The sequence below is a fragment of the Chiloscyllium punctatum genome, chromosome 29 (assembly GCF_047496795.1).
Source record: "Chiloscyllium punctatum isolate Juve2018m chromosome 29, sChiPun1.3, whole genome shotgun sequence".
Classification (NCBI taxonomy): Eukaryota; Metazoa; Chordata; class Chondrichthyes; order Orectolobiformes; family Hemiscylliidae; genus Chiloscyllium; species Chiloscyllium punctatum.
The window spans coordinates 56,381,573-56,392,098 of NC_092767.1; the positions used below are offsets into that span (position 1 = coordinate 56,381,573).

The 10,526-nt window shown below is 46.2% G+C and overlaps 1 long non-coding RNA gene across 1 annotated transcript in view; it reads right to left on the bottom strand.

The window, feature by feature from the left end:
* LOC140454428 (uncharacterized) overlaps positions 1–1,073 on the bottom strand; it is a 26,640-nt gene extending 25,567 nt beyond the window's left edge. Inside the window, exon 1 of the long non-coding RNA XR_011952685.1 lies at positions 504–1,073. This is a non-coding gene — a long non-coding RNA (uncharacterized lncRNA). The remainder of the gene's footprint in view (positions 1–503) is intronic.
* Between the last annotated feature and the right edge of the window lie 9,453 nt (positions 1,074–10,526).

Consider the following 10,526-nt stretch of genomic DNA (forward strand, 5'->3'; position numbering starts at 1 on the left):
CTCCCACTCACACACAATCCCACTCTATCTCATGAGGGGAATGTCAGGGAGGAGAGGGAATGTGGGGGAGAGTGGGAATATCAGGGAACAAGGGGTATGTGGGGGGCGGGGAATGTCAGGGAATGAGGGGAATGTCAGGGAGGAGATGTCCCCTCCTCCGGCCGGGCCTCTCAGTGGAATACGATCCTGGTTAATAAACCAGGCAGACTGGGTTTAGACGCGAGTTTAAAGGCAGCCGCTGGTGGTTGGGGCTGACACGTTCGCTCCTGATGCCCGGGGGCAGACGGTACCGTGTACCTCCCCCCCCCCCCCCCCCAGCGACTCGGAGCTGCCCCTCGGGGACAACCGGGTGATAGAGGCCTGGAGCCAAGCTCGGGGAGAGCCTGGGCTCATCTGGCTCTCCGTTTGCCCCCTAAACGGGGCGGGGGTCGGTGTTCATGCTGGGAGAAGGAGGGGGGGGGGGTTACTAAATGCGGAATCCCCTGGGAATGTCCGCTACTCACCCACAGTTTGGGGAGCGGCAGAGAAGAGGAGCAGGAAAGTCAGCAACAGCAAAGTCACCTTCATCTTCATCCCGAGATTTCACAGCAGGACGCTCCCGGGGGCGGAGATTGACTGGGAATGTCGGAGGGGGGATGGGAATATCAGGGAACAAGGGGTATGTGGGGGGCGGGGAATGTCAGGGAGGAGAGGGAATGTGGAGGAGTCTGGGAATATCAGGGAACAAGGGGTATGTGGGGGGCGGGGAATATCAGGGAATGTCAGGGAGGAGAGGGAATGTGGGGTAGAGTGGAAATATCAGGGAACAAGGGGTATGCAGAGGGGAGGGAATGTCAGGGAAGGGGGAATGTCAGGAGGGGGTGAAGTCGGGGGTTGAAATGTGAGATTAGGAATGTTGAGCGTGGGAATGTCTGGATGTAGGAATGTTAGGGAGGGTGGGGATGTCAGGGAGGGTGGGGATATGAGGGAGGTTGGGAATGTTGGGGGTAGGACTGTCAGGGAGGAGTGGGAATATCAGGAAAACTGGGAATGTCAAGGGGTAGCAATGTCCGGAAGGGGCGAATGTCAGGTAGGATGGGTAAATCAGATGGTCCTTCTGTTTGCAGTTCCTGTAGAGATCAAATTACAGTGCAATGCCATATGTCCTAACCTCCCACAGGTTCTGCACAATCCAGGCTGCCCCATGTATGTCAGGGAGTGCAAGAGCTGTAACCTGTCTGGGGACGTAGACCACCTGCCCAAGATGATAGAGGAGTGGGGGAGAGGCACATGCATTCAGATGGCCAGAAGTAGCAACAGAAGCCCCAAAGGACAGGAAGGTGCTACCCTCTACAAGAAAAATTGAAACTAGGGACACCGAGGAGGGACAGGCTGGAGAGAAGGAAAAGTTAGTCAGTGTGAAGGACATTAAACAACCCAACTCTGCCTGAGCAGATAGAGTCAATGGAGGAAGAGAAATTAAAGGAGGTGGAGGAATGGATACTGGTGAGGAACGACCAGGAAAGGAAAACACACAGGGTTCCCACAGGCCCACAGCAAAACAGAAAGGCAGCTACATGATGGACATATCTACAGCACCATTGATGATGAAGACATATGGAGGGATGGCCAGCAACAAAAGAGAGGCACAGCAGAAGGAGAGGAGTACCTCCCAACCTCAATATACTGGATGTTGTAAGACGAACCATATGATACTCATCACACCACTGCCCTGGGCAACCAGGAGAGTGACACCCTGAATAAACAGCAAAACATGACAGTTCCACTGACCGACTCAGAGTGGACCTTCCTGGCTTTGTCCTTGCGCTGATGGCATTGGCAGTGACTCCAGGTAAGAACAGGCCAGCTACGTCAGTGCTGAGAATATCTAGCACTGTGTCCACACCATGGAGATGCAGGGACTCTCGTAGCGACAAGACCGCAGATGAACGGACATTGGGTCTGCAGGTAATTCTATCCACTCTCAAAATGAGCTTTAAAATTGCTACTATCAATGTGCAGTGTTTCCATGGTGGCTTCCCTGGCCAATGTCAAGGCAGACTGACTGTTCTTGCAGGAGTGTGGGAGACCCCACAGGGAATGGGCCCAAGGGCCAGAGGGATACGATAGCCATTTCTCCAGCCTGAGTATTCTGCTGCAAGGAGAAAAATAACCATCTCTCTCGTCTACAAGCAAAAGGGGAGAGGGAGGGAATTAAACATTGGTGGCTAATCTCATTGCTGCATGGAGACCACAAAGTCCTGTTTAAGATTATCACCAACCAGGTCAGGTCTGCTCTGGAATCGGTGATCCACCCCGACCAAACCTGTGCTGTACTGGAGGCAGGACAATCCCTGACAGCCTCACACTCCTCAGGGATACGATCACCTCTGTGTAGGACAGCGGGGTAGGTACCTGTCTCATCAGTCTGGAGCAGGAAAAGGCCTTTGACACCTACATGTGGGATGTGCTCTCCAAAATGGGAACTGGGGACGGAATCTGCAATTGGATCCAACTACTCTACACCAACATTATTAGTGCAGTCTCAGTCAATGGATGGGAATCAAAGCTTCCCGACCAGATCTGGAGTCAGGCAGGGCTGCTCACTCTCTCATGCTTTGTTTGAGTGTTGTGTAGAGCCATTTGCTGAGTCATCAGGAAGGATGCGAGCTTGAGAGGGATGCCTATTCCTGTGCGTTAAGGCCTCCCTGTACATGGTTGCCATTTTCTGCTCCAACCTGCTATCAGTCCACAGATTCATGAGCACCTGTGACCAGTTTGAATGGGCCTCAGGATCCAATGAAAATAGAGGCAAAAGCGAGGCCATGTTCTTTGGCAACTGGGCTGATCAATCCTTTATCCCCTTCACTGTTAGGACAGATTACCTGAATGTGCTGGGTATTTGGTTCAGAGGAGCTGGGATGTGCACCAAGCCTTGGGAGGAGCATGTCATTAAAGTGAAGTAGAAACTAGGCAGATGGGAGCACCGGTTGCTCTCCATTGCAGATAAAAACATGGTCATCAGGTGTAAGATACTCTCAGTTGTTGTTGTATGTGCTGCTGGTCTGACCTATTCCCTGAACCTGCACCACCGCGGTCACCCAGGCTATCTTCCACTTCAGTTGAAGGTCGAAAACTGACCGTGACCGAAGGGACATCATGTATAAAGATTTGGACAAAGAGGGAAAAAGCACATCCAACACTACCCTCACCCTGATGGCCACTTTTATGTGTGGCTGCACCAAGCTGTGCATGGATCCCCGGTATGCAGACACTAAGTGTCACTACATGCTGGGGTTCTCCCTGTCCCCAATGTTGCGAGGGATGTGCCTGGCCTCACTGCCACGGAATGCTCCAATTAATGGGACCGTTACATATTACCTGGGTGGCTCAGTGGTTAGCAATGCTGCCTCACAGTGCCAGGGACCTGGGTTTGATCCCACCTTGGGTGACTGTCTGTATGGAGTTTGCACATTCTCCCCGTGTCTGCGTGGGTTTCCTCCGGGTGCTCCGGCTTCCTCCCACAGTCCAAAGATGTGCAGGCCAGGTGAATTGGCCACGCTAAATTGCCTTAGTTTTCAGGGATGTGTAAGCTTCTTCAACCAGCCCATTCAAACAATCCCTGGACAGTTAAAGTATCATCTTCGATACAGAGTAAAGGTCCCTTAATATAATCATAATCATAACTTTAAAAGTCAGGAACACACTGTTCTAACTTAGTAAATACCCAAGCATTTGTGCAAAGAAATTGTTATGAAGGTGTACCTTTAAGAGACATGAAAAGCTAGCAAGGACTGACAAAGCACAGAGAGCCCTGAACAAAGTAAGAATATAACACTTGGGAAACAAATAGCTGTAACTGAGTTGCCATGAAACAGAAAAAAAATCAAAGTTGGCCAATCCGCTTAAATTATGGTCCGAGTTACCAAAATCCATTCAAATTTGAAGTCAGTAGTTTGATAATATTAAGATCAATGAAACGATCCTATGTTTTTGGGTATAAAACTGGACATTTTGAACAGGTAGAAGGAGAAGTGCCAAGCCACCAACAAGTACAGCCTGCCAGCAGCCTCTGAAAGGTACAAGAAGTTTGTGCAGCAGAATATCAAAGCCAACTTGGAGAAAAATCTAAAGAGGAAAATCTACAAAGGAGAATTGACAAAGCTGACTGTTTTGAAGCATGATGGTTTTTTTTGTAAATTTTAATCAGAATTTTCTTTTCGACCAGTATTGTAGAGTGGGAAGTAAAAGATAGGTTTAAGAGGAAGGAATAGTAAATAGTTGTTGGTGTTAATATTCTGTGGTGGACTTAAAGAATAAAATTGTTAATTTTTACTTTAAATAGTGACCTCTGGGACAGTTGTTTGCCTGTCAGATTTTAACAGATTACGATGTGAGGGGAACTTTTTCTGCATAGCTGGTTTAAATTTTAAGAGGGGTTTACCCCATATCATAACAAAATAACAAGCTGACCTTTTTTTGTTACTGGTGTTGGCCGAGGAATGCTTTGAAAATTCATTTGCCCTTCTTTGAAGGAGCCGTGTGATATTTTGACTTCTTCCTGAGGGAGTACACTACATGAAGGACAAAGCGAGGACTGCAGATGCTGGAAATCAGAGTCAGGAATGTCGTGCTGGAAAAGCACAACAGGACAGGCAACATCCTAGGAGCAGGGGGAATCAATGTTTCGGGCATAAGCCATTCATTAGAAAACTGTTCTGTACTATTAGGAGTACACTATACACCAAAAAGAACAGCCCTTCTTCAGTTTTGCATTGCAGCATCAGCCAGATCTGCGTCCTCAAATAGCTGAATTAAGACTTGAGTAGTCTCCTGAATTAGTCTCCTGTTAAACGAAGGTATTGATGGATATGGGCCAAATAAAGGAATGTGGAATTAGGCTACAGTTCAGCCATGATCCCATTCAATGATGGAACCGGTTCATGGGGGTGAATGGCTTACTGATGTTCTAAAATAAATATTCCGCTACACCTTCCATATTAAACACTCTTCGGACACTTACAATAAGGGGTTAGATACATGGTATAGGTGCATATATCATATACTCACCAAACACTCCCAGGCCATGGACAGCACATGGTTGATGCAGAATAAATCTCCCTCTACACTAGCCCCTTCAACCTTCTCTGGACAGTTAAAGCATGGGCTTCGATACGGAGTTTAGCTCCCTTAATGAGATCATAATCATAACTTGGAAAGTCAGGTGCACACTGTTCTAACATCGAAAACACAAAAGCCACTTTGTGCAAAGCAATAACACGATAATCCTTTTTGTTACTGGGCTGTTTTGAAAGGTTATTTGCCTTTCTTTGAAGGAGCCATGTGATTTTTTTTGTCGTCTTCCTAAGAGCGTATGCGACACGGAGGAGAAATTGAGGACTGTAGATGCTGGAGATCAGAGTCGACAGTGTGCAGCTGGAAAAGCACTGGAAAAGCAGATCAGGCAGCATCTGAGGAGCAGGAGAATTGAAGTTTTGGGCATAAACCCTTCATCAAGAAATTTTTCTGTTAGAAGTACACTACATCCCTAACAGAGCATCCCTCCTTCAGTATTGCATTGCAGCAAAAAGAAAACAGATCTGAGACCTCAAATAGGTGAATTAAGACTTGAATAGTCTTCTGAAACAGTCTCCTTTTGAATGAAGGTATTGATGGATATGGGCCAAATAAAGGAATGTGGGGTTAGGCTACAGTTCAGCCATCAGTCACTGATTTAAAAACTTACCTTGAGACCTGGGGCCCTCCATTTTGGCTTCAGCAGCAGGAAGAATGGGAGCATCGACCCGGGGGCCGACTGGAAGGTGGGTCACTAATTTATTTGCAGCAGCAGAGGGAGAGGCAACACCGAGTCCTAGGGGGCTGCCTTGAGTATATTCAAATTCAGTTAGTGATCAAGGACATCAGGGTGTGATTGCTTGTGAGTCAGTGAAAACTGGATGGAGTATAACGACCAATAGCAAAAGATTCTATCAATATGTAAAGCGAAAAAGAGTGGCTAAAGTAAATGTTGGTCCTTTAGAGGATGCAAACAGACATTTAGTGAAGGGATATGATGAAATGACCAGGCTTTGAACAGGTATTTTGTATCTGCCTGCACAGTGGAAGATACTAATAACAGGCCAGTAAGTGGCAAAGAGATGAAGGTAGGTCAGGACCTGGAAATATGAGTGCTATTCTGGCTGGCAATCAGTGACTCGTGGTATGCCTCAGGGATTGGTGTAGGGACTGCAATTATTTACAACTTATATTGATGATTTGGAGTTGGGGATCACGTGTAGGGTGTCAAAGTTTGCCGATGACGCATCTGCGTGACAGAGCAAAGTGTGCAGAGGACTGTGAAACCTTGCAGAGGAACATAGATACATCAAGTGATTGGGCAAAGGTCTGGCAGATGGAATACAATGTAAATAAATGTGAAATCATGCATTTTGGTAGGAGTAAAAGTAAAACTCAAGTATTACTTGAATGGTAAAAAGTCGCAGAATGCTGCTATGCAGAGGGGCCTGGGAGTCCTTGTGCATGAATCACAGAGGGTTGGTCTGTAGGTACAACAAGTAATTAGGAAGGCAAATGGCATTTTGTCCTTCATTGCTAAAAGGTTGGGTTTAAAAGCAGAGAGGTAATGTTACAAATGTAGAAGGTGCTGGTGAGGCCACACCTGGCATACTGTGTGCAGCTTTGGTCTCCTTACTTGAGAAAGGATGTACTGGCACTGAAGGGGGTGCAGAGGAGGTTCACTAGGTTGATTCCGGAGTTGAGAGGGTTGGCTTATGAGGAGAGACTGAGTAGACTGGGATTATATTCATTGGAATGCAGAAGACTGAGTGGGAATCTTTTGGAAACATACAAAATTATGAAGGGAATCAGTGTAATAGAAGTAGATAGGACGTTTCCACTGGCAGATGAAAGTAGGACAAGAAAGCACAGCCTCAAGGTTAGAGGGAGCAGATTTAGGACTGAATTGAGAAGGAACTTCTTCACCCAGAGCGTTGTTAATCTATGGAATTCCTTGCCCAGGGAAGTTATTGACTCTACTTCAGTAAACACTTTTAAAGCTAGGGTAGATATTTGTTTGAAAAATAAAGGAATTAGGGATACAGTGAGAGCGCGGGTAAGTGGAGCTGAGTCCACAAAAAAATTAGCCCTGATCTTATTGAATGGCGGAGCAGGCTGAAAGGGTCAGGCGGCCTACTCCTGCTCCTAGTTCTTATGTTCTTATTATGTGGTTGGAACAGATTTAACAAAAAATTGGATAATGCTCAGAGAAAAACTACAGGGAAATTTACTGGGCAGTGGAGCTAATTGGTCATAGAGTCATAGAGATATACAGCATGGAAACAGACCCTTCGGTCCAACTGTCCACGCCGACCAAATATCCCAATCCAACCTAGTCCCACCTGCCAGCACCCGGCCCATATCCCTCCAAACCCTTCCTATTCATATACCCATCCAAATGCCTCTTAAATGTTGCAATTGTACCAGCCTCCACCACATCCTCTGGCAGCTCATTCCATACATGTACCACCCTCTGTGTGAAAAAGTTGCCCCTTAGATCTCTTATATCTTGAAAAGTATTGATCTCGAGTCAGGAGGTTAAACCCTTCTGTGCTGTGCAATTCAATTAGTAGAATTTTCCCCTCCTTGGAGGTGATAAGAATGATGGTATGAAGGGAAAATAATTGTGTGAGATGGACTTGTTGAGAGGCAGACTCCTTTCTTATCACTTCACTTATTAAGTTCTGGGACAAAAGTCCTTTAAGGACCTTTTTGACTCATTCCCAATTAAGGTCCCTAAATAGTCAATTACTGCTCACTTCCAGCTCAGTTACTGTCTCCTTGACTTGTCCGACCTGCCTATCTTCTTTTCCACCTATCCACTCCACCCTCTCCTTCTTGACCTATCACCTTCATCCCCTCCCCCACTCACCCATTGTACTCTATGCTACTCTCTCCCCACCCCCACCCTCCTCTAGTTTATCTCTCCACGCTTCAGGCTCACTGCCTTTATTCCTGATGAAGGGCTTTTGCCCGAAACGTCGATTTCGCTGCTCATTGGATGCTGCCTGAACTGCTGTGCTCTTCCAGCACCACTAATCCAGAATTTGGTTTTCAGCATCTGCAGTCATTGTTTTTACCTTATACAAATGAGGCCTGATTCCTCATTGAAAAAGTTAAGTGGTGATGTGTTTGAAGTCTTCAAGACATTAACAGGACAAAATAGATAAAGTTCATTGATTCCCACTGTTTGGAGATTCTGGAATGAGCAGGAGCAGAGTCTGAGAATTCGAGCAAGAGTGTTGAGGAGCCAAGTACGGAAGCACTTCAACACAAAGGGTGGGACAGGTTTGGAACTCTCTTCCACAAACAGCAGAGGATGCTGGATCAGTTGTTCAGTTTAAATCTGAGAGAGATGCCTTTTTATTAAATGAAGGTATTGAGAGGTATGGGCTAAAGGAAGGAATGGGCTATACGTCAGCCATGATCCCATTCAATTATGGAAAAAGCTCAACGGGCTGAATGGCTACTCCTGTTTCTATGTTCCAAAATAAATATCCCCATCAAACACTCTCAGGACAGGTACAATAATGAATTTGATACACGGTAAAGGTGCATTTCCATTATCCCCAAAACCAGGGCAGGGACAGCACAGGATAGAGTAAATCACCCCCTACACCATGCACAGATAAAGCATTGGGTTTTATGCAGAGCAAATATTCCTCTATACAGTCCCCATCAATCACCATCTGAACAGATAAAGCATTGGGTTTGATACAGAGTAAACCTCCCTTCATGATGTCAAAATCAAAAAAATTAATAGCAGGTACAATCTGACAAGAGATGCTGATTTAAACTCATTGTCTACTCTCCACGTCTGTCTCACTCTCTCTCTCTCTCTCTCTCTCATACTTTTTTTTATTTCAAAAATATACTTTATTCATAAAATGATTTGATGGTCTGTACATTTGGTCATGCCATACATATGTCAACATTTACAAACACAGATCAGAATATATCATTGCTATATACAGGTCTGTGCATTTTTCAATCTTATGCATATATTTGGCTGAGGCATCACCAGAGCCCAAAAAACGTCCGCATGGGCCCCCTGTTCTTCTTTAGGCAGGCCGATCTTACACGGTGGTCTTTCCCCACCGTGCCTTGGCGGCAGCTGCCCCAAGCTTCAGCGCGTCCCTCAACATGTAGTCTTGGACCTTGGAATGTGCCAGTCTGCAACACTCAGTCGGGGTCAACTCCTTCAGCTGGAAGATCAACAGGTTTCGGACCGCCCAGAGAGCATCCTTCACCGAGTTGATGATCCTCCAGGCGCAGTTAATGTTCGTCTCGGTGTGAGTCCCGGGGACAGGCCGTAGAGCACGGAGTCCCGCGTCACGGCACTGCTTGGGACGAACCTCGACAAGCACCACTGCATTCCTCTCCAGACTTCCTCTGCATAGGCACATTTGTTGGGTAAGTAGGCGCAATTCTGAAAGCATGGCTCTAATTTCTGATAAGGCAGCAGTTGTCTCATTACCCAAGAGGGTTAGACCACAAACGAGATAATTACAGTTTTGATGACTAATAACCCCGAAGATTCTCCTACAGAAAAAAGCCCACTAAGAGCTGCATATCCCAAAGCGTGAGTTTTACTGTTTTGTAGGGCCTTTGGATTCTTTCATTCTGCCCAAAACTCAGGGAACACCAAACGTTTGACAGGGGAATTCCAATCTCATTGCCAGGTAATTGGACAGGGAACAGTAGTTGGAAAAAGTGTTCTCATAGGTACAACATGAGGAGTACTTGCTTTATTCAAGACAAGATGCTTTATTATGACTTAAAGAAAACAGGTTTACTGTACATAATGGAGGGACCTTCCCAGTAAGAAGTGGGCCCAACTTTGTGACTTCCTGGAGTATGTGGATAGCCCATGATTATATAGTTTGGTCCCGGATGTAGAGGGTGAAAATCGTCCAGTTGAATGAAGTTGGTCTCTCGATAAGAGACGTGTTTATTATCCCAGAATGGTTCCACCCATCCCATTACTGGGAAGACACTGGTGCCATTAGGGGTTTTATAATAAAGGTGGGTGTTATTACCCGCCCCACAAAGGGTTTACATAGAACATAGAACATAGAACAATACAGTGCAGTACAGGCACTTTGGCTCTCGATGTTGCGCCGATCCAAGCCCACCTAACCTACACTAGCCCACTATCCTCCATATGCCTATCCAATGCCCGTTTAAATGCCCATAAAAAGGGAGAGTCCACCACTGCTACTGGCAGGGCATTCCATGAACTCACAACTTGCTGAGTAAAGAATCTACCCCTAACATCTGTCCTATATCTACCCCCCCTTAATTTAAAGCTATGCCCCCTTGTAATAGCTGACTCCATACGTGGAAAAAGGTTCTCATGGTCAACCCTATCTAAACCCCTAATCATCTTGTACACCTCAATCAAGTCACCCCTAAGCCTTCTTTTCTCCAATGAAAACAACCCCAAATGCCTCAGCCTTTCCTCATAGGAT